Genomic DNA, 27,901 nt, shown 5'->3' with positions numbered 1-27,901 from the left:
GGCTTGCTCCTGTGCACTTAGCCCCTCCTCCCTTCCCCTGAGAGCAGCAGATACATCACTTGACTTATGACCAGATAAGTCAAGGGATGTGTCCCAAAAAAATGAATAAAGTAAGATAGTGGCCAAACAAAGCAGTTTTGCTGAAGCAGTGTATTTAGGAAAAGTCTTACATCCACATTAACAAGCAGTATAGATAGGATCCTTGTGACGGGACAACTCCTTTAAAGTATTTGTCTCATATGGTGAATGTTGTAGTGGAAAAAGTGCAAATTGTTTGTTTTTTTTAGTAACGTCTATACCCTCAAAAGATTGAATAAAAAAGGATTAAATAGTTGATAGTACCCCATAATGGTACCAAAAAATTGTAAAATTGGGAAAAAGGCTGAGCTGTGTGTGTATAATATGTACGTAGCAGAGCCTGGACGCTGACTCCTCCCACACGTGACTGATCACATGACATCATCACAGGTCCTTTAGCCTAGGAGTTGTATACAGCTGTGCAGGTATGTGTGTATATATATATATATATATATATATATATATATATAGTCATCGTCATTAACCCCTTCACTGACCTGGCCAGTATTCATACCAGGAGGACGGTGCTGGTAATAATAAGTAGATTTTGAAGTATCTCTCCCGCCTTCATGACACCATCTGCTGTCTTCCGGAAACAGACCCAAAATGTGCCACTCTATTAACCCCTTACTGACGTGTGATTTACATGCTACCTCCTATATCGCCCCTCTACCTCCTAGATTGTAAGCTCTTGTGAGCAGGGCCCTCAGTCCCATTGTGTGAATTGGTTTATTGCTCTGTTATATCTCATCTTGTCTGTACTTAAACCCCATGAGTGCTGTGGAATATGTTGGCACCATATAAATAATATGTATTATTATTATAATGTCATGCATTACATATGGATGGGCTTATGTCATGGCAACTAATACCCTTTCCAAGGCTCCCAGGCCTGTAATAGTGTATAGACCATAGACTGCACTACTGAAGAATTTAAATAGACATATGGGAATTCAAACCTAGTGGCGTAGCTATAGGGGGTGCAAAGATAGTAGTCACTACTAGGACCTGGACCCTGGGGGGGGCCCTCTGCTACATAACATATACCACTATTCTAAAAGGCACAAGATAGGCTGGGGCCTATTACAGATTTTGCATTGGACCCTGGGAGCTTCAATGCTTTGATCAAACACCCTCCAGGGACTTTAAATAAATGTAAAAAAAAGTTTAATTAAAAAATAAAATAAAATTAACATCAAATCTAAAATATGAATTAAATCGGATAAATAAATATATCAATTAATTTAGTTATGCGCAAACTATCATAATATAGAATTATTTATCCAGTACTAGAGACAAACCTTGCAACATTCATTTTATGTTCATATATGTTATATTTCTTTGGTCTCAACCAAAAGTACTTTTATTATTTTCTGGAGTCTCTACAGAACCCAGGGTATAATACATGGAGGCCCAAGGGATATTAAATATACTTTATTAACCTATCTAACTTTCTTTTTAATTGAAAGCTGTAACATTCTCTTTAGCAACCCTCTGTTACTGGACTTAGTGGTGTCCCGGGGCTTGTGATGTCACCAGGGGGACCATAAAATGATGGAAAAGCATCACAAATGAACACCAGATAACGCAAAGGAACCCAGGAGGAGTGAGGGAAGGCAAGCATCAGTGTTTATGATATTTCCACACCTCCCTTGGGCCTCCGATTATTATACTCTGGGGCCTGAAGAGAATCCAGAATATAATAGTAGTTCATGGATGGCAAACCCCAAGAATTTTGGACTTGGCGGAACTGGTTCATTCATCTCCTCCCAGTACAATGAATACTAGGATAAAAAAAAAAAAAATACTCAAATTTTCTGTCACTCTGAATAAAAAGTCATAAAAAAGTCTTATGTAACCCACACACAGGGCCACATCTGTCATGAGGTGAGATGAGTATCTTGCCTCAGGCAGCAGATTGTTGAGTTGTTGAGAGGGCAGCACTGCTGAACATCTGCCAGTACTGCCTGCTACATTAAGAATCCAGCCACGCTGCTGCAATAGTTGTGTGTGTCAACTTTGTCTCTAGTACTGAAGTGGCACAGGTGGGCTCCCTCCCTAATGTAGCTGGACAAAATCACTGCCGCTCATGCCATCCAAGTTGCCACCACTACTGCGCTGCCTGCTGTATCTACTGCCCTCACGGCACAGTGACCTGCCCTGATCAATCTTTTTTCTACATAGGCTGCTTTCTCCTCCCTAATGCTGCATCCATATGTAGAGAGACTGCCTCTGTGTAGCATCATCGTCACAGAAATTAGAGAAGAGCACCCATCCAGACCAAGTTCAGAGACCGAGCTTCCCAAGTGAGCATGGAATTTTCTAATTTTATAATGGGTGGCGTTGGTGAGGGCAATGTATATATATATATATATATATATATATATATATATATATATATATACAGTCCTATGAAAAAGTTTGGGCACCCCTATTAATCTTAATCATTTTTTGTTCTAAATATTTTGGTGTTTGCAACAGCCATTTCAGTTTGATATATCTAATAACTGATGGACACAGTAATATTTCAGGATTGAAATGAGGTTTATTGTACTAACAGAAAATGTGCAATATGCATTAAACCAAAATTTGACCGGTACAAAAGTATGGGCACCCTTATCATTTTATTGATTTGAATTCCCCTAACTACTTTTTACTGACTTACTGAAGCACAAAATTGGTTTTGTAACCTCAGTGAGCTTTGAACTTCATAGCCAGATGTATCCAATCATAAGAAAAGGTATTTAAGGTGGCCAATTGCAAGTTGATCTCCTATTTGAATCTCCTCTGAAGAGTGGCATCATGGGCTACTCAAAACAACTCTCAAATGATCTGAAAACAAAGATTGTTCAACATAGTTGTTCAGGGGAAGGATACAAAAAGTTGTCTCAGAGATTTAACCTGTCAGTTTCCACTGTGAGGAACATAGTAAGGAAATGGAAGACCACAGGGACAGTTCTTGTTAAGCCCAGAAGTGGCAGGCCAAGAAAAATATCAGAAAGGCAGAGAAGAAGAATGGTGAGAACAGTCAAGGACAATCCACAGACCACCTCCAAAGAGCTGCAGCATCATCTTGCTGCAGATGGTGTCACTGTGCATCGGTCAACTATACAGCGCACTTTGCACAAATAGAAGCTGTATGGGAGAGTGATGAGAAAGAAGCCGTTTCTGCACGTACGCCACAAATAGAGTTGCCTGAGGTATGAAAAAGCACATTTGGACAAGGCAGCTTCATTTTGGAAACAAAAATTGAGTTGTTTGGTTATAAAAAAAAGGCGTTATGCATGGCGTCCAAAAAGAAACAGCATTCCAAGAAAAACACTTGCTACCCACTGTAAAATTTGGTGGAGGTTCCATCATGCTTTGGGGCTGTGTGGCCAATGCCGGCATCGGGAATCTTGTTAAAGTTGAGGGTCGCATGGATTCCACTCAGTATCAGCAGATTCTTGAGAATAATGTTCAAGAATCAGTGACGAAGTTGAAGTTACGCCGGGGATGGATATTTCAGCAAGACAATGATCCAAAACACCGCTCCAAATCCTCAGGCATTCATGCAGAGGAACAATTACAATGTTCTGGAATGGCCATCCCAGTCCCCAGACCTGAATATCATTGAACATCTGTGGGATGATTTGAAGCGGGCTGTCCATGCTCGGCGACCATCTAACTTAACTGAACTTGAATTGTTTGTCCAAAATACCTTTATCCAGGATCCAGGAACTGATTAAAAGCTACAGGAAGCGACTAGAGGCTGTTATCTTTGCAAAAGGAGGATGTACTAAATATTAATGTCACTTTTCTGTTGAGGTGCCCATACTTTTGCACCGGTCAAATTTTGGTTTAATGCATATTGCACATTTTCTGTTAGTACAATAAACCTCATTTCAATCCTGAAATATTACTGTGTCCATCAGTTATTAGATATATCAAACTGAAATGGCTGTTGCAAAGACCAAAATATTTAGAACTAAAAATGATTAAGATTAATAGGGGTGCCCAAACTTTTTCATAGAACTGTATATATATATATATATATATATATATATATATATATATATATATATATATATAATTTATTTATTTATTTATTTATTTTTTTGCTATTGTGTCACAGGTGTGTGGTGACCATTTTATAATATAATTTATTAACCTATCTAACTTCCTTCCTAACTTTCTAAGAGGGGATGGTCACTTCAAATGGCTGTATCTCTGGTTTTATACAAGCTAGAAAAATTGTTCTGGTATCACAAGAAAGCTGAAATTCACTAGTTAAAAACACAGTCAGGAAATAGGAATAAATATACTTAGCTTTTATACTAGCTATAAAATAACATGAGATATCACTAGTTAAAAACACAATCTGCATGATTTTTATATGACAGCATGAACTGCTGCATATTTAATCCAAATTTCTGACTGTGTTTTCACTAGAGAATTTCAGATTTCATGTGATACAAGAACTATTTTTCTAAGTGATATAAAACCAGAGATACAGCCGTTTGAAGTGACAGAGCCTCCTAATTAGATCATTGATAATTGGAACTTTACAACCAGTTTTTTATTAAAAGGAAGTTAGATAGGTTACTAAAGTATATTACAAAATGTTCACCGCACATCCACTGACATAATAAGTAACCTGTACCAGTCTTATTGGTTGAGTTGCCTATATTGTTCAATAGCTTCAAGACAATATGTATTTGCTTTTTTTCTCCAGTAATTGTTTTTTTTCCATACATTAATAATATCATCTTACAATGCTTCTATTCATAGAGGTTCCTACAATATACCATTCTTAACAACATTTTCCTGTTTGACCCGTCAACAATGGACAAAGACAAGATGGGTGAAAGTATATTACATCTCACCCTGGAGATCCTGCACCAGCTTACTGGAGAGGTGAGAGATTCTGATGATGTCACATGACATCATTCTTATCTATAGTAATAACAGATGATATGACTGGAGAGGTGAGGGACTCTGGGAATGGATGGAGTGATATTTATTAATGTGTCTCTCCATAAACAGGATTACACAGTAGTGAAGAAGACCTCTAGTGGGCGCTGTCAGGCTCCTGTATCTGAAGGATGGGGGAGAACCCTGAGCCCAATCCCGGGGCCTCCACCTCACTCCCTGATACATGAGGAGATCAATGGACAGAAGATCCTAGAACTCACCAACAAGATGATTGAGCTGCTGACTGGAGAGGTGACACTGCTGGGAATGCTGGGACATTATACAGGAGCGCTATGAAGGGATCTGGTGATGACTGTATCATTGTGTTGTCAGGTTCCTATAAGGTGTCAGGATGTCACTGTCTATTTCTCCATGGAGGAGTGGGAGTATTTAGAAGGACACAAAGATGTGTACAAGGAGGTGATGATGGAGGATCAGCAGCCCCTCACATCAGCAGGTAATAGACATGACTAAATACACACGGCCTCTCATTATCTGTATGGAAAGAATGAATTCAGTCCCTGTATGTGTTTCCTCCAGTTGCATGCACTAAAAATAACATCACACAGGTGTTACCATTCCCTCTTCTGAATGGAGTGGCAGGTTGGAGATGGACACTGCTGCACTAGTTATTCTTTCTGGCAGTACAGCATTCATCTACAGCAGGGGTGCTCACACTTTTTCACCGTGTGAGCTACTTATTAACTGACCAAGGCAAAAGATCTACTAGGGCCGGGGCGGGCCTGTAGGTATGCGGATCGTGACAGCAGGAGATGTTCTGTGACTGCCCAGGGATCCCCGCTGTCTGCTTCTTCACAGCGCAGGCTGAGAGTTATCTCTGGACACTAGCAGGCTGGGGCTGCCGCAGCCCCGCCTGCCAGTGTCCGGAGATGACTCTCAGCCTGCACTGTGAAAAAGCAGACACCGGGGATCCCTGCATCCCGCAATCGACCCATACGTCCTTTGCGATCTACCAGTAGATCGCGATCAACGTATTGGGCACCCCTGATCTACAGTATCTCCGGCAGGACCACAGAGAATGGCTGGAGAGACAGTGTACATACTTGACCCGTTGTGCCATGAAGACAAAGAGAACATGACCTCCATTTTATTGACTGGTGGAGATCCAACCATTAGGACCCTCAACAATCAGCAAGTTTTTCTCTTTCCTGTGGAGACACGATACGCTTAACCCCTTGGTGTTCGGCCGCTTACACAAATACCTATGGCGGGGAGGTATTCGATCGAATACTACTCGCTCATCTCTAAGCTCTATCAAAGCAGCACCACGGTTTGGGGCCTGGATCTACAAGTGAAATATAGGGACCCGTCCTCCCCAGTTGTTATAGCTGGGTTCTCCCAAAGCATCTTTCTACATTTTACTAGATATTTGTTAAAGCAGTTGAAAGACATATGAGGACAGAATGTCCTCCAGGACGGCCTACTAGGATCTAATTTTAGGAGTTTACCTTTAAGTAGTTATTATATTCTTTGTCCTTTTCTACTGTCTCTTCAGTTTCCTACCATTGCTGGATCTTTGTGTTAATTATGGTGCTCCAGTGAAGGAAGCACTTGGGGTCCTTGGTTCGAATCCGACCAAGGGCAACATCTGCATGGAGTTTGTATGTTCTCCCCATGTTTGCGTGGGTTTTCTCTGGGTAGTGTGGTTTCTTGCCACATGTCAAAAATATACTGATAGGTAAATGGTTTCCCCATACCAAGAACTGACCCTTGTAGGTGTTGAGGATAAGCGCTTGTACGGCAGCCACTAACACTCCTACTTCACAATACTCTGTGCTCTACTGAGTCCAGCACAGTTGGAATTTTATTTTCTCTACCCCCACCATTCCTGAGCAATTGTGCAGATATTTTTGGCACTCTACAGTCATGTGTGTGGTGTCAGGCAAAAAAGGAAAGACCCGGTCTTCATGTGATCGTACAGTGTCAGAGAGCTCAGAATCACAACTGCTTGCCTGCTCCTGTCTGACACTGACCACTTAGAAATAGAGAGCTTATCAGGCAACAAAATTAAGTGCATCAAATGCTTTGGAGAGGTTAGAGAAAAAATTCCAGCTACAATGGAATAAGAAGAGTGATGCTTATTAACTAACACAAAGAACTGGACTTGGGTGATAGGTTCCCTTTAAAGTTTATTTAACAGTTTGGCTGCGGGGCATCAGTGAGTGCATGTTTGGTACTTATGGCCACTGCAATTTTATAGCTGGTGGTCTGTGACAGTTTTTAGCATGAGTGGAAGGTGAGCACAAAAATGAGGGAGTGGAAATAAATGAACTCGTAATCACAACTAAATTATTTGCTGGGAGACAGAAATGTTATACAATATCATTATACTATAGTAATCATTATTCTTCTCGGCAGATGACTGTACCAGGAGTTCAGAGGAACATCTCATATATTCAGATTATAAAGCAGATGATGGTGGTATCATACAAGATACTTATGAAGAACATGTCATTATCCCAGATATACCCTCAGCGCTTCACCGCAAAGATCCATCATCTGATCCATCTATACAGGTCCGATCTTCTGATCCGTCACAGACTGTGAAGAAAAATAAAATCCACAAAAGGAGTGTTCAACTACAGGGAATTCACACAGGGAAGAAGTCATATTCATGTTTAGAATGTGGGAATTGCTTTACTTCGAAAGCAGATCTTGTTAGACATGAGAGAATTCACACGGGAGAGAAGCCATACTCATGTTCAGAATGTGGAAAATGTTTTGCTCGGAAAGCAAATCTTGTTACACATCAGAGTGTTCACACACGAGATAAACCATATTCATGTTCACAATGTGGGAAATGTTTTAAGGTGAAATTTAATCTAGCCAGTCATGAAAGAATTCACACAGGGGAGAAGCAATATCCTTGTTCAGAATGTGAGAAATTTTTTAAACAGAAATCAGAGCTTGTTTTACATCAGAGAATTCACACAGGAGAGAAACCTTATACGTGTTCAGAATGTGGGAAATGTTTTATCCGGAAATCAGATGTTGTGAAACATGAAAGAAGTCACACAGGGGAGAAGCCATTTTCATGCTCACATTGTGGTAAATGTTTTACTGAGAAAGGTAATCTAGTCAGTCATGAAAGAGGTCATACAGGAGAGAAGCTATTTCCATGCTCAGAATGTGGTAAATTTTTTAACCGGAAATCAATTCTTCTTGTACACCAGAGAATTCACACAGGGGAGAGGCCATTTTCATGTTTAGAATGTGGGAAATGTTTTGCTCGGAAATCAATTCTAGTCATGCATCAGAGAAGTCACACAGGAGAGAAGCCATATTCATGTTCACAATGTGGGAAATGTTTTAGAGAGAAATATTCTCTTGTCAAACATGAGAGAACTCACACAGGGGAGAAACCATTTTCATGTTCCGAATGTGGGAAATCTTTTAGAGAGAAATATTCTCTTGTCAAACATGAAAGAAGTCACACGGAGTTGAAGCCTTTTCCATGTTCAGAATGTGGAAAATCTTTTAACCGCCAAGCAGTTCTTATTACACATCAGAAAATTCACACAGAGGAGAAACCATTTTCATATTCAGAAAGCATGGTTGTGGAGTCAGTAGGACAGACCACCTAAGGGCCTATTTCATACTCCTGCATCTAATCTGACCCTTCATTTCATGAATATAATTAATCATACAATTTTAAAAATTGCATGATATAATTAAAACTAATTATTTCTTCTACTTTGGAGTCGGTAACCTTTTTCCAATTCTGACTCCACCCAAAATTGGTTACGACTCTGACTCCAACTCCACAGCCCTGTTAGAATGTGAAAATGTCCTAACAGAAAATCGGATTTTGTTAGACATCAGAGAAGTCACACAGGAGAGAAGCCATTTCTATGCTTAAAATGTCGCAAATTTTTTACTCAAAAATGTGACCTATGCTGCCTCCCCTCAATGGGTAGCGCGCGTAAGACAGAACCCATTCAAGTCAATGGGATGTGTTTTTTACGCCGCTCACTCTGAACGAGTTTTACATTCAGAATGAGTGAGCGTAAACTCCGTGTGCAGGCTCCCTTATTGCGATTTCCTGGAACTTGTTGGCCTTGCTGTCACCGGGGATCTATACTCTAGGATGACGGATCTACCTGCTATGGAGTATTTGACGGACACATGGTCCCTATGGGACACATATTGTACTCAGACTAGCATTGTGCTAATGTATCTGGATACTCAGAGTAACCTTCAGTCACTTTATCACTTTGTGTTTTTGGCTGTGCTGCATTGCTATGGCTTGATTCAATGTATGTGTTTTTTCCTTTTTGTTTCCGTAAAACTTTAAAACTTGTAATAAAACAAATACTTGGAGAGAAAACTCACACAGGGAGTAAAAATTTTGGTACAAACTTTTTTTATTTAAAAAAATTAATACAGAGGTACAAAAAAGCATACAAAATATGTGCATAGAACTGGAAAGCACCATAGTATGCAGAATAAACAGTCGTGAATGTACGCTCTAACAGGAGGGGAGTGTACAGGGGAGGTCACACCAAAATCAGCAGCAGCACCAACACTGTAGCGCAACCCAAGACAATCTCCAGTGGACCCCTTGCTCAAGAAGAGCCGAGGAAAAACACTAAACGCTGAAACCTTTCAATAGTGTCAACAAGGATCAGAAATTGTCCCTGCTGCCATTATGGTATGAGGGTTTATGGGACACCGGTGAGGAGATGAGTGTTTCTCCTGACTGCTGTCATAAGGAAATGGTCAGGCGGCAGGGGTTATGAACAGCTGACATTGGTGGTCTAGGTTCAGAGTGTGGTCCAATTGATGGGTGTTTAGTTTTTGGCTTCTTCGCTATGCCCATATGCGGCACAAGACCCCAAAACGTCATCATCTCTGCTACATTTACAGGTATCCACCTCAGAAGACTTGCATATGACAACGTGAGACTTTAGGCAATATACAGTATTGCTAGGCATAGACGTTGCCTGGGATAGGAAGTTGCTATCTTTGGGACTTTTTAATTTTTTTACACCTGGCTTTGTGTTGTGATTTTACACAGTTAAATATGTGTTATATACTTTGCTTGTACTTTAAATATATACCGTATATACTCGAGTATAAGCCGACTTTTTCAGCATAGTTTTTATGCTGAAAAATCCCCCCTCGGCTTATACTCGAGTCAGTGTCCACGGAGCACAGAGACATGCAAGGACCTGCATAAATTAAACAAAGTGCTACTGCTCTGTGATTGGCTTGTCATGTAGGTCACGCGACTGTGATGTCATCAAAGGTCCTGTAGCCACTAGAATGTAACATCTGCAGATAACTCAGTGGCCATTATGTGAAGGATTCATTGTGTCTTATAGAAGATGTCTGTCGTATCAAGGAGATGAAGCTACAGTAAAGTGAAAGTAAAACACAGGTACCTGCTGGAGTTACTAGTCCTAGTAATGTCAGGCATTTGGGGTTATTAATTTAGTTTCAGTACCTCCACGTGCCTCACATTAATAGCAGTTAACCCCCATCATGTCCCTCATATTAACCCCTGTGTGCCTCATATAAGGGTTACTAATATGTGAGACACATGAGGGTACTAATAAAGGACCTTAATTATGAAGATACCTACTTATTACCTCCATATATCCTACATATCAGTAACGCTTATGTGAAGCACACAGGGGGTTAATGTGAGGGACATGATGGGGTTAACTGCTATTACTATGAGGCACATGGAGTTACTAAGCTGCAATGCACATGACCAGACTTTTTATCTGCAATGGTGGATCCCCCACCCCCCAGGTTTATACTCGAGTCAATAAACTTTCCCAGTTCTTTGTGGTAAAATTAGGGGCCTCGGCTTATATTCGGGTCGGCTTATACTCAAGAATATATGGTATTTATTTTATGGGTTAACTTATTTTTTTTAATTAAACAAAATGAAGTGAATGAAGAAAAGAGAAATGTAAATCCCATCATTACGTGGTGTGGCATGACCTTTGCCCTTTGTCTTCTATCAGTTCTTCTCAATACACTTGCAGACAGTCTTTTAAAAAAGGAACTCGACAGGGAGGTTGTTCTCACCATCTTGGAGGACTAAGCATAGATCTTCTATGCATGTAGGCTTGTCCAAACTTTCTGCCTCTTCATGTCATCCAGGACAAACAGAATGATGTTGAAATCAGGGCTATATCCTTGGAGGCCATACCATCACCTCCAGGACTTCTCTTCCACAGTGCAAAGGTCATACCAAATTTTGATGGGATTTACTTTTCTCTTTTCTTCATTCACTTATGGTAGAATTTCATTGGGAACCCAAACTGTCATCTCACCTTATTTTCTGTGAGCTTTTAACTCTTACGTACGTACATTTTGGAAAAGGGACAGTTCGGCCGAACAAAGACAGACAGATACACGACTAATAGCATGTGCATGAAATCTCCCAGGATGAGATGTTTTCAGTAAACGGAATGATTTGCTTTTCCAAAAAAAGCTTTCTCTTGGTCCACAAGATGTTTACCCAGAATGATTTTGCTTACATTTTGGCTGTAAACTACAGTCTAGCTTTTTATGTCTCTGTGTCAGCAGCAGGGTCCACCTGGATCACCTGACAGATAGTTGGCGCTGACACTGATCCACCCTTAACCTGCAGGACAGCTTGAATTTCTTTGGCACCTAATAGGTTCTGCTTATCCATAATCCTAACTATCCTTTCATCAATGTTTCTCTTCCGTCCACGTCCAGGAAGATTAGTTACAGTGTCATGGCTTTTAAACTTCTTGATTATGTTGTGCACTGTGGACAAAGGAACATCAAGATCTCTAGAGATGGACTTGAGGTTGTTGATATTTTTCCAAAATTTTGGTTCTCAAGTCCTCAGACAATTCTCTTCTCCTCTTTCTGTTCTCCATGCTTAGTATGGCACACACAATGCAAATATAGAGTCAATGTCTCTCTTTTTATCTGGTTTCAGGTGTGATTTTTATATTGCCCACACCTGTTACTTGCCACAGGAACATCCCAGGCTTGAAACAAAGTTATTTACCCACAATTTTGAAAAGGTAATTGTGACCAACTGATTTTGGAGTTTTGTGTGAAATTATGTGAAATCTGTTTTTTGTGTCGTTCCAAATCATACAAAGGAACAAAATGTGTAACTACAATAGTTTTCTGGGAGAAATAATTTCCTAGAAACATTTCGACGGTGCCAACATTTATGACCATGATTGTATAACAGCTTGTTACAATTAACAATCCACTGGGACTGATACTTTGTCCAAGTAGCATTGCAATACTGTAGGTGACATACATTAACTACATTGTGCTTACATGTATAATACCCAACCTAGGCAAAAGCTCTACGCCTCACATTTCACTATGAGCAGCAATAGAAAACACAAATAGCCGGCAGATATTGATCACAACATTTGCAGAGTGAATTGCGTAAAATAAGACAATGTTCAGCACAGTAAAATTAATATGTTTAACCCTTCAAACTACTTTACCACTTTGGATTATGAATAAACCATTATGCCTTCCATTTTCAAAAGCATGCTTCTCGTGCACAATTTTTCCCAGCCTGCCTAAAACTTTTGCACAATACTGTATACACGGCATTATTATAATGAAGCTCAGCCCTTCCTGGTAATGACTCCTGATGATGGGGTTTACTACTGGCTAAAAGAGAGGCGAGGAGGCTGGAGCCATGTGGTCCTCCATCTTCTTCTACTCAGATCCTTTGTAGCCAGCAGGGGTGAACAGGGCGAGCAGGCGTGAAGAAGGGGCACAGTGGCCAGGCCTAAGTGGTTACACCGCTTCTTTATGTCTAGCTTGGTCCTGAAGATGGATGTAAGGTGTGAGGTGCGGAGGAGAATTCTAAGTGCTGCCCTGTGTGACAGCTAAATACACTGCACATCACCGGTGCCTCACATTTACCGGGTATTAAAGGGATAACCCTGAGCTTGCAGGGGGCACGGAGACAACATGGCTGCCAACTCTACGTGAGAGAGCTAACTGTATAATATATAATATGGGAAGAATATGCAAATCTGACTTCCATGATGTAATTAGGAAGTCAGTGCCTCAGTCATGCACACCAATAGAGGGCGCCCACTGAGGATGTGCAAGTCTATCTTCCATGATGAAATTAGGAAGACAGAGCCTCAGTCAAGCAATCCAAATGATGTTGGGATTTTACCAGGTAGTCTCTCAACATCATTGCAAACAAAGGCCTCTGAGAAGGTCGGCATGATGTTAAAGGGAGCGCCCTTTATTGGATTGCTTGACTGAGACTCTGTCTTCCTAATAACATAATAGAAGATAGACTTGCACATCCGCAGTGAGCGCCCTCTACTGGTGTGCATGACTGAGGCACTGACTTCCTAATTACATCATGGAAGTCAGATTTGCATATTCTTCCCATGTTCCTTTGCACAGTGGAGCGCTCATGGCTTAATAAGTCTCCACACACCTAAATGGTGGTCTCTCCCTATGGAGTGACGATATCCCCCCAACCCTAATATATAATGTTGAACATGCTGAACCCTGACTCCTCCCACACATGTGATTGATCACATGGTCATGACATCATCACAGGCCCTTTAGCTCCTCCAGCAGCACATCCTGAAGCCTGACTCCTCCCACACATGACAGATCACATGACTATGACATCTTCACAGGTCCTACCCCCAGTATTATTCCTCATCTCCTAGGTATATACTGTATACAGCTGTACAGGAGGAGGTATGTGTTTGTGTACATATATATATTTGTATATGTGTGGGTATATATATATGTATATATGTGAGAGTGTGTGTAGTCACCGTCAGGAAATGAAAAGAGATGAGCGAACAGTAAAATGTTCGAGGTTCGATATTCATTTCGAGCAACCCCTCAATATTCGACTACTCGAATCGAATATCGAACCCTATTATAGTCTATGGGGGGGAAAATGCTCGTTTCAGGGGTAGGCAACGTTCAATCAAATTATACTTACCAAGTCCACGAGTGAGGGTCGGGCTGTATCCTCCGAGAAGTCTTCTCCGTGCAGCGTCCCCGCGGCGTCTTCCGGCTCTGAATTCACTCTACCAGGCATCGGGCCTGGGCAGACCCAACCGCGCATGCCCGCACTACAAGCAGACATGCGCATTCGGCTCTGCCCAGGCCCAATGCCTGACAGAGTGAATGAAGAGCCGGAAGACGCCGCGGGGAAGCTGCACAGAGAAGACTTCTAAAGGTAGGAGAAGAACCAGCATTGATTGGCCGACTGTATAGCATTCAGCCAATCAATGCTGGTTCTGCATCGAACTTTTACATTCGAACAGCGAGTGGTACTCGATCGAGTACGAGTATTTCGAATACCGTAGTATTCGATCGAATACCTACTCGATCGAGTACTACTCGCTCATCTCTAGAAATGAACAAACAACTAAGGACCTTTATGTACATTTTGACCCGTTTTACCATTCATCATATGTTCAGGCTTGGGCAGCACTTGCTGGTTGTGGGAGTGTCTGAGCTTTACCAGGCCATCCTTCCCAGGATCCTCCCATTGCACCTCCTCGAAGAGATATATACAATGTATACATATATATTTATACACATATGTATGTAACTGATTGGAATAACAATACATCAAGTTCTCTAATGTATAGGTGCAAAGACTCTCATGCATTGCATCTGCCATATCAGTATAGTTGGCCATGTCCTGATCTGGTTTGGACTAGGTGGTATGTTTATCAATAAAAATCTCAATAAAATACATTTAAGATTGTGGTTGTAAAGTGACAAAATGTGATACAATTCTAGAAGTATGTACGGTGAGATGTATACAAGTAACTACATATGAGTTTTATAGTCTGTATAATGGCTCTTTCCCAATATTGTTTAATAGCTTCAAGATAATCTATGCTGGGGGGTTTTCGCCAGTATTTTTTTTTCTTGCTTTTATATTAGTTTTTCTTCTATCCATTCAGGTTCCTACAATATAGGATTCTTCCAGCAGATATCTACAATATAACAAACATTTCCTGACTAACCTGTCAAGAATGGAAAAAGGAAGTGATAGAGACAAGATGGCAGAAAGTATATTAAGTCTCACCCTGGATATCCTGCACCAGCTTACTGGAGAGGTGAGAGATTCTGATGATGTCACATTACATCATTCTTATCTATATTAATAACAGATGATATGACTGGAGAGGTGAGGGACTCTGGGAATGGATGGAGTGATATTTATTAATGTGTCTCTCCATAAACAGAATTACACAGTAGTGAAGAAGACCTCTAGTGGGCGCTGTCAGGTTCCTGTGTCTGAAGGATGGGGGAGAACCCTGAGCCCAATCCGGGGGCCTCCACCTCACTCCCTGATACATGAGGAGATCAATGGACAGAAGATCCTAGAACTCACCAACAAGATGATTGAGCTGCTGACTGGAGAGGTGACACTGCTGGGAATGCTGGGACATTATACAGGAGTGCTATGAAGGGATCTGGTGATGACTGTATCATTGTGTTGTCAGGTTCCTATAAGGTGTCAGGATGTCACTGTCTATTTCTCCATGGAGGAGTGGGAGTATTTAGAAGGACACAAAGATGTGTACAAGGAGGTGATGATGGAGGATCAGCAGCCCCTCACATCAGCAGGTAATAGCCATGACTAAATACACACGGCCTCTCATTATCTGTATGGAAAGAATGAATTCAGTCCCTGTATGTGTTTCCTCCACTGGCATCCAATAAGAGAATTTATTCGATCATGAGAAAGGGGGTCAACATTCCTCCTTCTGAAAAGCCTGATTAGCTAAACATGCATACTCCTCAATCATTCATACTTTCTGTGGTGTGTGGACTGTGCTGAGATTTATTCACAGTTTGCAGCCTTAGCAGAAGGTGAGAGAGTATAAATAAATTAACCCATTGTATTCATACTATTCATAACAAAAATGTTATAAACTATCAATATAGTTGATGAACTTTATTCTTGGCAGATGACTGTACCAGGACCACAGAGGAACATCTCATATCTTCAGATTATGAAGCAGATGATGGTGGTATCACACAAGATACATATGAAGAACATGTCATTATCCCAGATGTATCCTCAGCCCTTCACAGCAAAGATCTATCATCTGATCCTTCTATATGTGTCCAATCTTCTGATCTGTCACAGAATGAGAAGAAAAAAAAAACCTGTAGAAGTGTTGTACATCAAAGACGTCACATAGGGAAGAAGTCATATTCATGTTCAGAATGTGGGAATTGTTTCACTTCAAAAGCAGACCTTGTTAGACATGAGAGAATTCACACAGGGGAAAAGCCATTTTCGTGTTCGCAATGTGGAAAATGTTTTGCTCGCAAAGCCAATCTTATTACCCATCAGAGTGTTCATAGACAGGATAAACCATTTTCATGTTCACAATGTGGTAAATGTTTTAAGGTGAAATTTTATCTTGAATGTCATGAAAAAAGTCACACAGAGGAGAAGCAATTTCCATGTTCAGAATGTGAGAAGTGTTTCAGCCATAAATCCAGTCTTGTTAAACATCAGAGAATTCACACAGGAGAGATGCCATATTCATGTTCAGAATGTGGGAAATGTTTTAATGAGCAACGTTATCTTGTCAGTCATGAAAGAAGTCACATGGAGGAGAAGCTATTTCCATGTTCAGAATGTGGGAAATCTTTTAACCGGAAATCAGTTCTTGTTCTTCATCAGAGAATTCACACAGGGGAGAAGCCCTTTTCATGTTCAGAATGTGGAAAATGTTTTGCTCGAAAATCAATTCTTGTTCTACATCAGAGAAGTCACACAGGAGAGAATCCATTTTCATGTTCAGAATGTGGGAAAGCTTTCAGACAGAAATATTCTCTTGTCAAACATGAAAGAAGTCACACAGGGTTGAAGCCATTCCCATGTTCAGAATGTGGGAAATCTTTTAACCGAAAAGTAGAACTTATTATACATCAGAGAATTCACACAGGAGAGAAGCCATATTCAAGTTCAGAAAGTGGGAAATAATTGAAAAAGAAATTGCTAAAAATGAAAGATTTTGCTCTGGAGAGAAGACATTTTCATGTTCAAATATTGAAAAATGTTTTTATAAAAAATTATATCTTGATAGACATCAGATAAGTCACACTGGTGAAACATTTTACGCTTACAATATTTGAAAATGTTTTGATGACAATGATTTGCAATGCACTTTTCTTACACATAGGACTCAAAACGCAGGGAGCGTTGTGGAGAAGGGGACTTAGTGGCTGTTGTACAGGCCCTCGTCCCCAACACCCACAAGGGTCAGTTATTTTTACAGGAACTCAATTTACCTATCAGTATATTTTTGGCATGTGGAAGGAAACCCCTTCAAATACAGGAAGAACATGTGAACTCCAATCAGATGGTTGGATTCAAATCCAGGACCCTAGCACTGCAAGGCAACAATGCTAACCATTCAGCCACCTTACTTCCCAAATATCAAATCTCGTTGACCTTCAAAAACTCACAAAAGGTAAAAAGTCATTGGGGAAAGTGTATCATACCTTGTACACCCTTTATTTTGCACGAGTAAGGTATTTGCTCCAATTGCTTTTTTTTTCAAACTTCCTTGTTACTTTCCTAATTATTTATGCCTATGAAATTCCAATTATTAAAAAGTGGAATGTGTGTCTAAAATCTCATATATATTAGTAAATCCCTCCCTTTACTTCCACCAACAATTTTTACCCCTTCCTAATATCCACCATAATAAAATGGCAGATGTAAGATCTTTAAGAGATTGTCCAGGATAATCTTTTTTCTTTTATCCTAGGCCGGGGAAGGTGAAAAAAATTATATACCTCACCAAACTCTGATCCCAAGTCTCATCTACACATTCCTAATGTTGGTGCATACTGGTTGACTCTCTTCGGTAGGAAAACAGCTTTTCAACTCTACTCACAAGTCCTCAATTGGGTTGAGGAGTGGGGACTGTGGTAGCCAATCCAGCACTTCTACTTCATTGTCATTGAACCATTTCTTTGTTAATCTCAACGTATGCTTTGGGTTGTCCTGCTGAAATACTATGTTGTCCTTTTCATACCCATAGTACTCAAGTGTATGAAGTAATTCATCTTGTAGGATACTCACATGTAGCTCAACACTGAGACCACCATCGATCTTGGTTAATTATCTAAAACCTTTGGCTGAGAAAAAAACTCATATCATCAGGCTTCCTCCACCAAACTTGACAGTTCCTTTACTTTCTCAATCCATTATCCCACTTTTCCCCTGCTTCTTTCAGATCCATTTGCACCAAGCAAAACCCAGTCTATTGACTTTCATCTCATCACTCCGAATCACCCATTTCCAGTCTTCTACTGTCCACTTTTTGTACTTTTTTGCAAACTCGAGCCAATGCTTATGACAGTATTGAAGTCGAGGCTTCTTCACCTTTTTTCGGGCCACCATTCCAGACTTATGTAAATTACGTCATACACACTTGCATGGAGATCTGTGATCTCACTATAACAAAACATATGAGCCACCACCACTGCCATGTTTGACACAACAAGACTGATAGACTTATAATGAGCCGACTTGTTGACTCCGATATTTTTCCTGGACGTCCACCTCTTGGCTTTTGAATGGATGGACAGACTTCAATTCATATTCATCTAACTGTCATGGCACTCACATGATGCAGTTTGGCAGTTTTCTTGGATGAGAGACCGCGATCAATGAACGGGATGATGCTTTTTCTATATACTTGGGAAATCTTCATCGCAGATCCTCAATTTGAACCAGTGACCTTCTGCTTGGGAATCAACCTACTAACACCCTGAACTATTAGGGAATATGAGAACAAGCTGTAATTTGTAGTGTACAAGAAGAAAAAGATTTTTCCACCACCAGGAGCAAAACAGTAACAATGCAGTTACTTGACAAGAATCTGTATAACTCATATGCTAAGTAGTTGTCAAATTTATGTATGAGATGAGTGTCTAAAATGATTGTAGTCTCATTTTCGAAGCTGTAGCGGATGGTGAGATATGGAGCCTGAAAGTCACAAGTTCAGAACATTGTTACCCTTTTGCTTCAAAGTGTACATTTCCATTGAGGGACTGAGATTTTTTACCTGTAAATGTTGGTTGATGGCCGGTTTCAGAACAATGTACACCTATGGGTGTATTCACAAATCCATCTTTTTTAACGGATGGTAAATAAAATCAGTCAAAAAATATGACATTACCCAATACCCAAGAAAAAATGAAAAGACCTTTCTGTTGGATTTCTGTTATATTTTTTCCAGAATTCTCCGTTTTTATCTATTCATAATAATATTAATCTCTACAAGATCCTTTCTTCTTCTCGCCCTACTACTTGCACTTAAAACCCTATCCCATCACACCTCTTCCAGTCTTGGTTGGTGGATGTTATTACTTACCTTGATAAATTTGTAACCTTTTTTCTGGAATGTTAACCTTCTTTCAAGCATACTGTCATAAACCCATTACCGAAAAAACCCTCCATTGACCCATCCTATGCTTCCAACTGCCGACCCAACTCTAACTTCCTCTTCCTCTCTAAACTGGATCGCTTGGCCCATTTTTTCCTCGTCCATTATCTCTCTTTTGGACTTCTTAGAATCTGTTTTTCGTGCACTGTACTCCACCGAAATGGTCTTCAATGATCACCTGACAGCTCAATCTTAAGAGAACTACTCACTTCTTCTGGATCTCTCAGCAGCATTTGACACTGTAGACCACCAACTCCTCCACACTCTGCTCCACTCTATTGACCTCAAGGACACCACACTCTCATGCTTTTCTTCTTATCTTTCCGTTCATTCATTTAGTGTGTCATTTGCTGGTGCTATTTCTTCTCCTCTTACCCTTTCTATTGAGGTTCCTCAAGGGCCAGTCCTAGTCCCCCTCCTTTTCACTCTCTACACAGCCCCAATTGGACAAACTGTCAGCAGATTTGGCTTTCAGTACCATCTTTATACTGAGGACACCAAGATATATACCTCCTCCTCTGACATCACCCCTGCACTACCACAGAACACCAGTGACTGTCTCTCTGCTATCTCTAACATCAGGTCTTCTCTTTATCTCAAATTAAATCTTTAAAAAACAGAATTTCTTGTGTTCCCTTCTTCTACTAACCGACCTAACACTGATATCTCCATTTCTGTCTGTCTTATTATAACTCTCCTGTTATCTAAACATCCCACTCCTGACTCCAAGACTTTTCTCGAGCTGCACCAGTACTCTAGAATGCTTTACCCCGGACAACCTGATTAACATCCTTACAATTGAATGAGCAGGACTTCGGGCTTGAGCTAAGTGTATTACTGATCATCCCGACTACAGAACGTTCAGAGACACTAACTTTAAACAGTTCAGACTCCGTAGCCATGGGGGCTAGAGCTGCAATGTTGGCCTTGTTTTAAAGCAAATAGCCCCCAAACATTTAGAAACGTTACTGGTTAAAGCAAAGTATATTCGCACTTTCGGTTTAACTAGTTTGTAGGGGAGCATGCAGCTTTTAGGGTGCATTCACACTGAGTAAACGCTAGCTTATTCTGAACGTAAAACACGTTCAGAATAAGCGGCGTCTAAAGCAGCTCCATTCATTTCTATGGGAGCGGGGATACGAGCGCTCCCCATAGAAATGAATGGGCTGCTTCTTTCACTCCGTGCAGTCCCATTGAAGTGAATGGGGAGTGCCGGCGTGTACGCTCCGGCATGAGCAGAGCTTGCCGTATACGCCGGCACTCCCCATTCACTTCAATGGGACTGCTCGGAGTGAAAGAAGCAGCCCATTCATTTCTATGGGGAGCGCTCGTATCCCCGCTCCCATAGAAATGAATGGAGCTGCTTTAGACGCCGCTTATTCTGAACGTGTTTTACGTTCAGAATAAGCTAGCGTTTACTCAGTGTGAATGCACCCTTATTATTCTCCTGTCTCTTCAGATAACCCAAGGGGAGGGGGTACCATGGATTTTTCTTCATTATATCACCCCCCCCCCCATTATCAGAAGCATACTTGCCATTTAACCTCTTTTATGCTGCAGTCACTACAGACCACAGCAGCTAAAAAAGGTTAAAATAAATCCCCCTGTTAATGAAAAAAATAAAATAAAAAACAGACAATTGTTATCACCCCATCTGTAGTAAGCCCTAAAATAAAATTATAACGTTATTTATTTCACATGATAAATGCCATAAACCTTAAAATTCAGAGGCCAGAAATAAAGTTTTCTGTTGATCTCACTTCTCAAATGCAAAAAGTACTAAAAATTATTAAAGGTCTTATGTACCCCAAAATACAAGGTCTTGTAAAGCTACATAGGCATAAAATGTAAGGGGGCGATAAAATGGTACTAGTTTAAAGCCAAAATGTGTTCGATCACTAAAAGGTTAAAATATACATAAGGCGCCGGAGTTATGTGCCAGGAAGATTTACTGGAGCCATAAATTCAAAATTTACAATAAAAAAAGTGAAAATTTCAGGACAGTTTTTGCAATTTTAATGTGACTTTGAGGGCCCGTTCACATGGAGTAAATGCGCGTGTATTTTGGCAAAATACACGTGTAAAAAATACACATGTAAAAATAAGGCTCCCATTGACTGCAATGACATTTCACATGAGTATTTTGACGTGTTTATTTTACATGTGTATTTTTCCAAAATACACGTACGTTTACACTGTGTGAACGGGCCCTGGGGTTAAAACCCAGCTACAGTAGCTCCAGAAATGCACTAAAATCACATCTGTTTAGGCAGCTTATCACATGACCTGATCACATTGTTCTTCACCTCCTCACACTAACATCTTTCATCCTCTTCTATCCTTCCTCCTGTACTCCTCAGATCTTGACTCCTCCATCTAGAAGTTTCCCTGCACTCCATACACTTAGTATCTGTATACTCACAGATAGCGGCTGTGACGGCTCATACAGCTTCAGTTATACGACCTTATTTATTATTAGATGGCTGGACCATTGTACCAAACAAGCCCTCTGACCTCCTGTGTCCCCCTATCTCCTCATAGATTGTAAGCTCTTGTGAGCAGGACCCTCACTCCTATTGTTTGTATTGTATTGTATTGTACATTATTATTAGTGTCTATGCAGTAGCTCTGATTCTGGTGCTTTATCCAGACAGAAAGTATCAAAACATTTTAGACTGGTGGCGGCCTACAATATTCATACAGGCCAGGGTCCATGGTAACCTTAACCGGCTGTCTGACACATGTCTACCGGCTCGTGAGGACGTTGTCGTAGAAGCAAGAAAGAGCCAAAACCTGGAACCTGACTCCGCCCACACATGTGACTGAGCACATGGTCATAACATCATCACAGGTCCTTTAGCTCCTCCAGCAGTAAAGCCTGGAGCCTGACTCCTCCCACACAGTAGGATTCCTCCTCTTCCATATACATAGTGTACAGCTGGGCAGGTGGAGGTATGTGTGTGTGTATATATATATATATATATATATATATATATATATATATATACAGTATATATATATTGTGGGGAATCGCTCAGGTAGATGCTCGGTAGCAATGCAGGAAACAGGGACACAGACACTGGGTTGCACACGAGTTCAGGCTTTATTCGCATGTAACGCATACACTGCCTTTGCAGAGGCACAGAATAAACAAAACAAAACCCTTCTCGGCTGAGAAACTAACTTAAACGTAAGGAAACTTTTCCCTGACTATACAGGAGGCTGGCTACCAGTCTCCCACCTTGGCAACACCAACGGGTGGCACGGTACCTGCTTTGGAGGTCCGATCTGGACAGGTCAGCTCTGTCAGTGTGGTGCCACACTCCTAGCCTTCACATACAGACTATTATCAGGCCTTGATTAGTCAGCTGACCTCCCTGGTGTGGGTCTCACCATACATCCTTTAGGTGCCTGGCTGGAATATACCTGACTTCCCAGACTACACCCTTCACTCTCTCACTATATATATATATTTGTATAGTTACCGTTACTATCTGACAGGATTATTGGGCCATATTTAGCATTAACCCCTTCACTACGATCACTCCAGACCTGGGATGGCCTCTTGGTCAGTATTCACACCAGGATGGCGGTGCTGGTACTAATATTTGTTGGCTCAGAGATTTCTCCTTCCCTTAGATGTGTCCGCTTTATCGCCACACCGGTCCATTGTTTCAGCACATTTGGGAAAATAATTATAAAGCGGTTGCTTTTTTTAACTCCTTACCGTCATATGAGCTTGTCCCACCTCATCGGGTTGCACTAGCCACTGTGCACAACTCTAAGGAAGCTACTTGCCAGGGGCAAGATGTATGCTATTAGGGTGGGTTAGAGACATTCACTATGCAGTGTGAGGCCCTCTGTTCCTTGTTTCACCAACCTACTCAAGGAAAGAAGATAACTGTTGTTGAAAAGACGTGGTCAAAGAAAGGACACCCAACTTTGCTACATGTCTCCAGCACTTTGTTGAGGTAGAAGTTGTTCATTCACTAGTTGTTGACATCAGTTGCACCAAGAATCAACAACATCAACAACAGCATTTCAGTTTGGCTCTAAAGTCTCTGAATGAGAGCAGCAGTTTCACGGTAAAACAGAGTTCTCACAGGGGTTTAACCGCGGCTTCTATGGATGTCGATTGTCAGACACGATAGATTCACTCGATAGATAGCCTTTGGACAAAGTCAATGCCCACTTCCCGTATCACATTGCATGGACATATAGCTATAACAGTTACAACTGAGGTCTGGGTGAAGAACCCGATAGGTGCATGAAAAAAATGCTTTTATAGGGAATCTTCCCCCAAGCATGACTATAAAGAGTCCACCAATTGGCTAGAAGACTCAACTTTGCTTCAACACCAAAAAGGTTTTTGGAATGGCAGAACGGAATTGGATGAACAAATTACTGATACAGTATGTCATTGGGCTTCTCCATCCTTGTGACAAATCTTCTTCAAAACAGCATTAAAACTTTCTTCACAGCAAGATTCATAATCTTCAGGATGATGCCCATCTTCTAGCAAAGGCTGAATATGCATTCAGAGGATTTAAGAAAATTTGACTTTAAGGGTGTACCCATAGTTAACAGCAATAGGGGAGAGCAAGCATCTTTCTGGAAAAACAAAAAACAGGAAGTAACAGCTAGATATAGTAGAAATATAAAAAATATATTTCTGGGAAGGATTATGGAGTGGTGAGCTGTATAAAAGTGACCACCACCAGATTTATTAACTGTATAAAGACTAGTTTACCATATTGGCCTAAGAAAATCTGTTTGTTTTTTTTCTCCAGTAATTGTACGGTAATTTTTTTTATATACATTTGTATGATTTTAAATTGATCTTCTTTCCATTTAGGTTCCTGCAATATAGGATTTTTTTTTTTTACAATAGATATCTACTATATAACAAAATTTTAACCAGCTAAGAATTGATGAAGGAAGAAAAAGAGAGAAGATGGCTGAATGTATATTACATCTCACCCTAGAGATCCTGCACCAGCTTACTGGAGAGGTGAGAGATTCTGATGATGTCACATTACATCATTCTTATCTATAGTAATAACAGATGATATGACTGGAGAGGTGAGGGACTCTGGGAATGGATGGAGTGATATTTATTAATGTGTCTCTCCATAAACAGGATTACACAGTAGTGAAGAAGACCTCTAGTGGGCGCTGTCAGGCTCCTGTGTCTGAAGGATGGGGGAAAACCCTGAGTCCAATCCCGGGGCCTCCACCTCACTCCCTGATACATGAGGAGATCAATGGACAGAAGATTCTAGAACTCACCAACCAGATCATTGAGCTGCTGACTGGAGAGGTGACACTGCTGGGAATGCTGGGACATTATACAGGAGCGCTATGAAGGGATCTGGTGATGACTGTATCATTGTGTTGTCAGGTTCCTATAAGGTGTCAGGATGTCACTGTCTATTTCTCCATGGAGGAGTGGGAGTATTTAGAAGGACACAAAGATGTGTACAAGGAGGTGATGATGGAGGCTCAGCAGCCCCTCACATCAGCAGGTAATAGACATGACTAAATACACACGGCCTCTCATTATCTGTATGGAAAGAATGAATTTAGTCCCTGTATGTGTTTCCTCCAGTTCCATCCAATAAGAGAACATCTTTGATCATGAGAAAGGGAGACCTGTCCACCCTTCTGAATAGAGCATCATTTCATGCTTAAACATATCATTATATTATTCAATATAAAAAAACAAAAAAACTTTGCAAGTCTTCAGTAGGTGATACCTTTTTTAATGGCTAACTCATAATGATGACAGAATATAACGTTTCGAAGCTTCCTCTGAGCTTCTTCTTCAGATATAACTAAAAACACTCTGTAGAGGCTGCATATTTATGACTGGACACAGGGCTAGAATTACAGGAGGGAGGGGGGAAGAGGCTTATTACTATATACTTATAACAACAAACAATCAATTGCCAGATCCCTGGTTCTTATCTTAATGGCTGTCTTAATGATTTGTATAAAAAGACATAAACCCACGTGAGATGTTCATCCCATTGTCCAATGTCTGGAATAGGGTCATGGCCTTGTACTCATAAATCAGTCGCTGTTTCCTTGATTTAAAGTTCCCTTTTAAGATCAAGATTTTCATGTCATTGATGATGTTGTGATCTTCCTGGCAGAAGTGTTTTGGCACGTGAAGATCAGTTCTCTGTTGTTTGATTGTATGGCGATGTGAATTAATTCTCATTCTGAGTTTCTGTGCGGTCTCTCCAACATACAGATTTTCAGTGGAACATTTGGTGCAAATGATCAAATACACTACATTAGGTGTGTTACAGGTGAACACACCTGGGATTTTATATTCCCTGTTAGAGTTTGGGATCTCTATCCTGTCAGTGGTCAGTATGTGCGGGCAGGTCTTGCACCTCTTCTGTCCTCTTCCCGTGCCAAAACACTTCTGCCAGGAAGATCACAACATCATCAATGACATGAAAATCTTGATCTTAAAAGGGAACTTTAAATCAAGGAAACAGCGACTGATTTATGAGTACAAGGCCATGACCCTATTCCAGACATTGGACAATGGGATGAACATCTCACTTGGGTTTATGTCTTTTTATACAAATCATTAAGACAGCCATTAAGATAAGAACCAGGGATCTGGCAATTGATTGTTTGTTGTTATAAGTATATAGTAATAAGCCTCTTCCCCTCTCCCTCCTGTAATTCTAGCCCTGTGTCCAGTCATAAATATGCAGCCTCTACAGAGTGTTTTTAGTTATATCTGAAGAAGAAGCTCAGAGGCAGCTTCAAAACGTTATATTCTGTCATCATTATGAGTTAGCCATTAAAAAAGGTATCACCTACTGAAGACTTGCAAAGTTTTTTTGTTTTTTATATTTTATAACCACTGGCTAACACGGTACCAAAACATATATTATTCAAAGGATAATCTATTTTCTTCTTGGCAGATACCTGTACTAGGAGCTCAGAGGGACATCTCATATTTTCAGATTATAAAGCACATGATGGCGGTATCACACAAGATACATATGAAGAACATGCCATTATCTCAGATATACCCTCAGCCCTTCACAGCAAAGATCTATCAACTGATCCTTCTAAACAGGTCCTACCTTCTGATTCATCACAGATTGAGAAGCAAAATAAATGCCACAGAAGGAACGTTCAACAGCAGAGAATTCACACAGGGAAGAAACTACATTCATGTTCAGAATGTGGGAAATCTTTTACTTCGAAAGCAGACCTTGTTAGACATGAGAGAATTCACACAGGAGAGAAGCCATTTTCATGTTCACAATGTGGAAAATGTTTTGCTCGGAAATCAAATCTTGTTAAACATCAGACTGTTCATACACGGGGTAAACCATTTTCATGTTCAGAATGTGGGAAATGTTTTAAAGAGAAATTTTATCTTGTTAGTCATGAAAGAAGTCACACAGGGGAGAAGCTATTTCCATGTTCAGAATGTGGGAAATGCTTTAACCAGAAATCGGATCTTGTTAGACATGAGAGATGTCACACAGGAGAGAAGCCATATTCATGTTCTCATTGTGGAAAATGTTTTACGCGGAAATCAGTTCTTGTTATACATCAGAGGACTCACACAGGGGAGAAGCCTTTTTCATGTTCAGAATGTGGGAAATGTTTTAATGAAAAACTTTATCTAGTCAAACATGAAAGAATTCACACAGGGGAGAAGCTATTTTCATGTTCAGAATGTGGGAAATGTTTTAACCATAAACCGGCTCTTGTTATACATCAGAGAAGTCACACAGGGGAAAGGCCATTTTCATGTTCAGAATGTGGAAAAGGTTTTGCTCGGAAATCAATTCTTGTAATGCATCAGAGAAGTCACACAGGAGAGAAGCCATATTCATGTTCACAATGTGGGAAATGTTTTAAAGAGAAATTTTCTCTTGTCAAACATGAAAGAAGTCACACAGGGCAGAGGCCATTTCCATGCTCACAGTGTGGGAAATCCTTTAATCGGAATGCAGAACTTATTACACACCAGAGAATTCATACAGGGGAGAAGCCATATTCATGTTCAGAAAGTGGGAAATAATTTAATACTAAATTGACTCTTGCCAAGCATGAAACAATCTACACAGGTTTGAAACCATCCTCATATTCTGAATTGGAAAAATCTTTTACTTAAGATCTTGTTGACCATCAAAAATTTCACATACAGAACTTTTGCTTCACTGTATTTGGAAAGCATTTTAACAAGTCAGCCATAATCTCACTTCAAAGAAGAATGGAAAAATATGTTCTTATCCAGAATGTGGGAAATCTTTCACAAAATTTGTCTCTAGGTAGGGAACCCTTTAGGCTACATTCACACGGAGTAACGCCGGGCTTGTAAAAATCCTCATTCACAGCCGTACACGCGAGTGCTG

The 27,901-nt window shown here is 40.5% G+C and overlaps 1 protein-coding gene and 1 pseudogene across 1 annotated transcript in view; both read left to right on the top strand.

Moving 5' to 3' along the window:
• Positions 1 to 27,901, top strand: part of LOC142210358 (uncharacterized) — a 65,013-nt gene that overhangs the window by 9,744 nt on the left and 27,368 nt on the right. The window lies entirely within an intron of this gene.
• On the top strand, positions 443 to 27,660 carry LOC142209936 (uncharacterized; annotated as a pseudogene).

This window comes from Leptodactylus fuscus, chromosome 6 (assembly GCF_031893055.1).
Source record: "Leptodactylus fuscus isolate aLepFus1 chromosome 6, aLepFus1.hap2, whole genome shotgun sequence".
Classification (NCBI taxonomy): domain Eukaryota; kingdom Metazoa; phylum Chordata; class Amphibia; order Anura; family Leptodactylidae; genus Leptodactylus; species Leptodactylus fuscus.
Note: the sequence above shows the minus strand (reverse complement) of the source record. Positions and strands in the feature narration are given on the sequence as shown.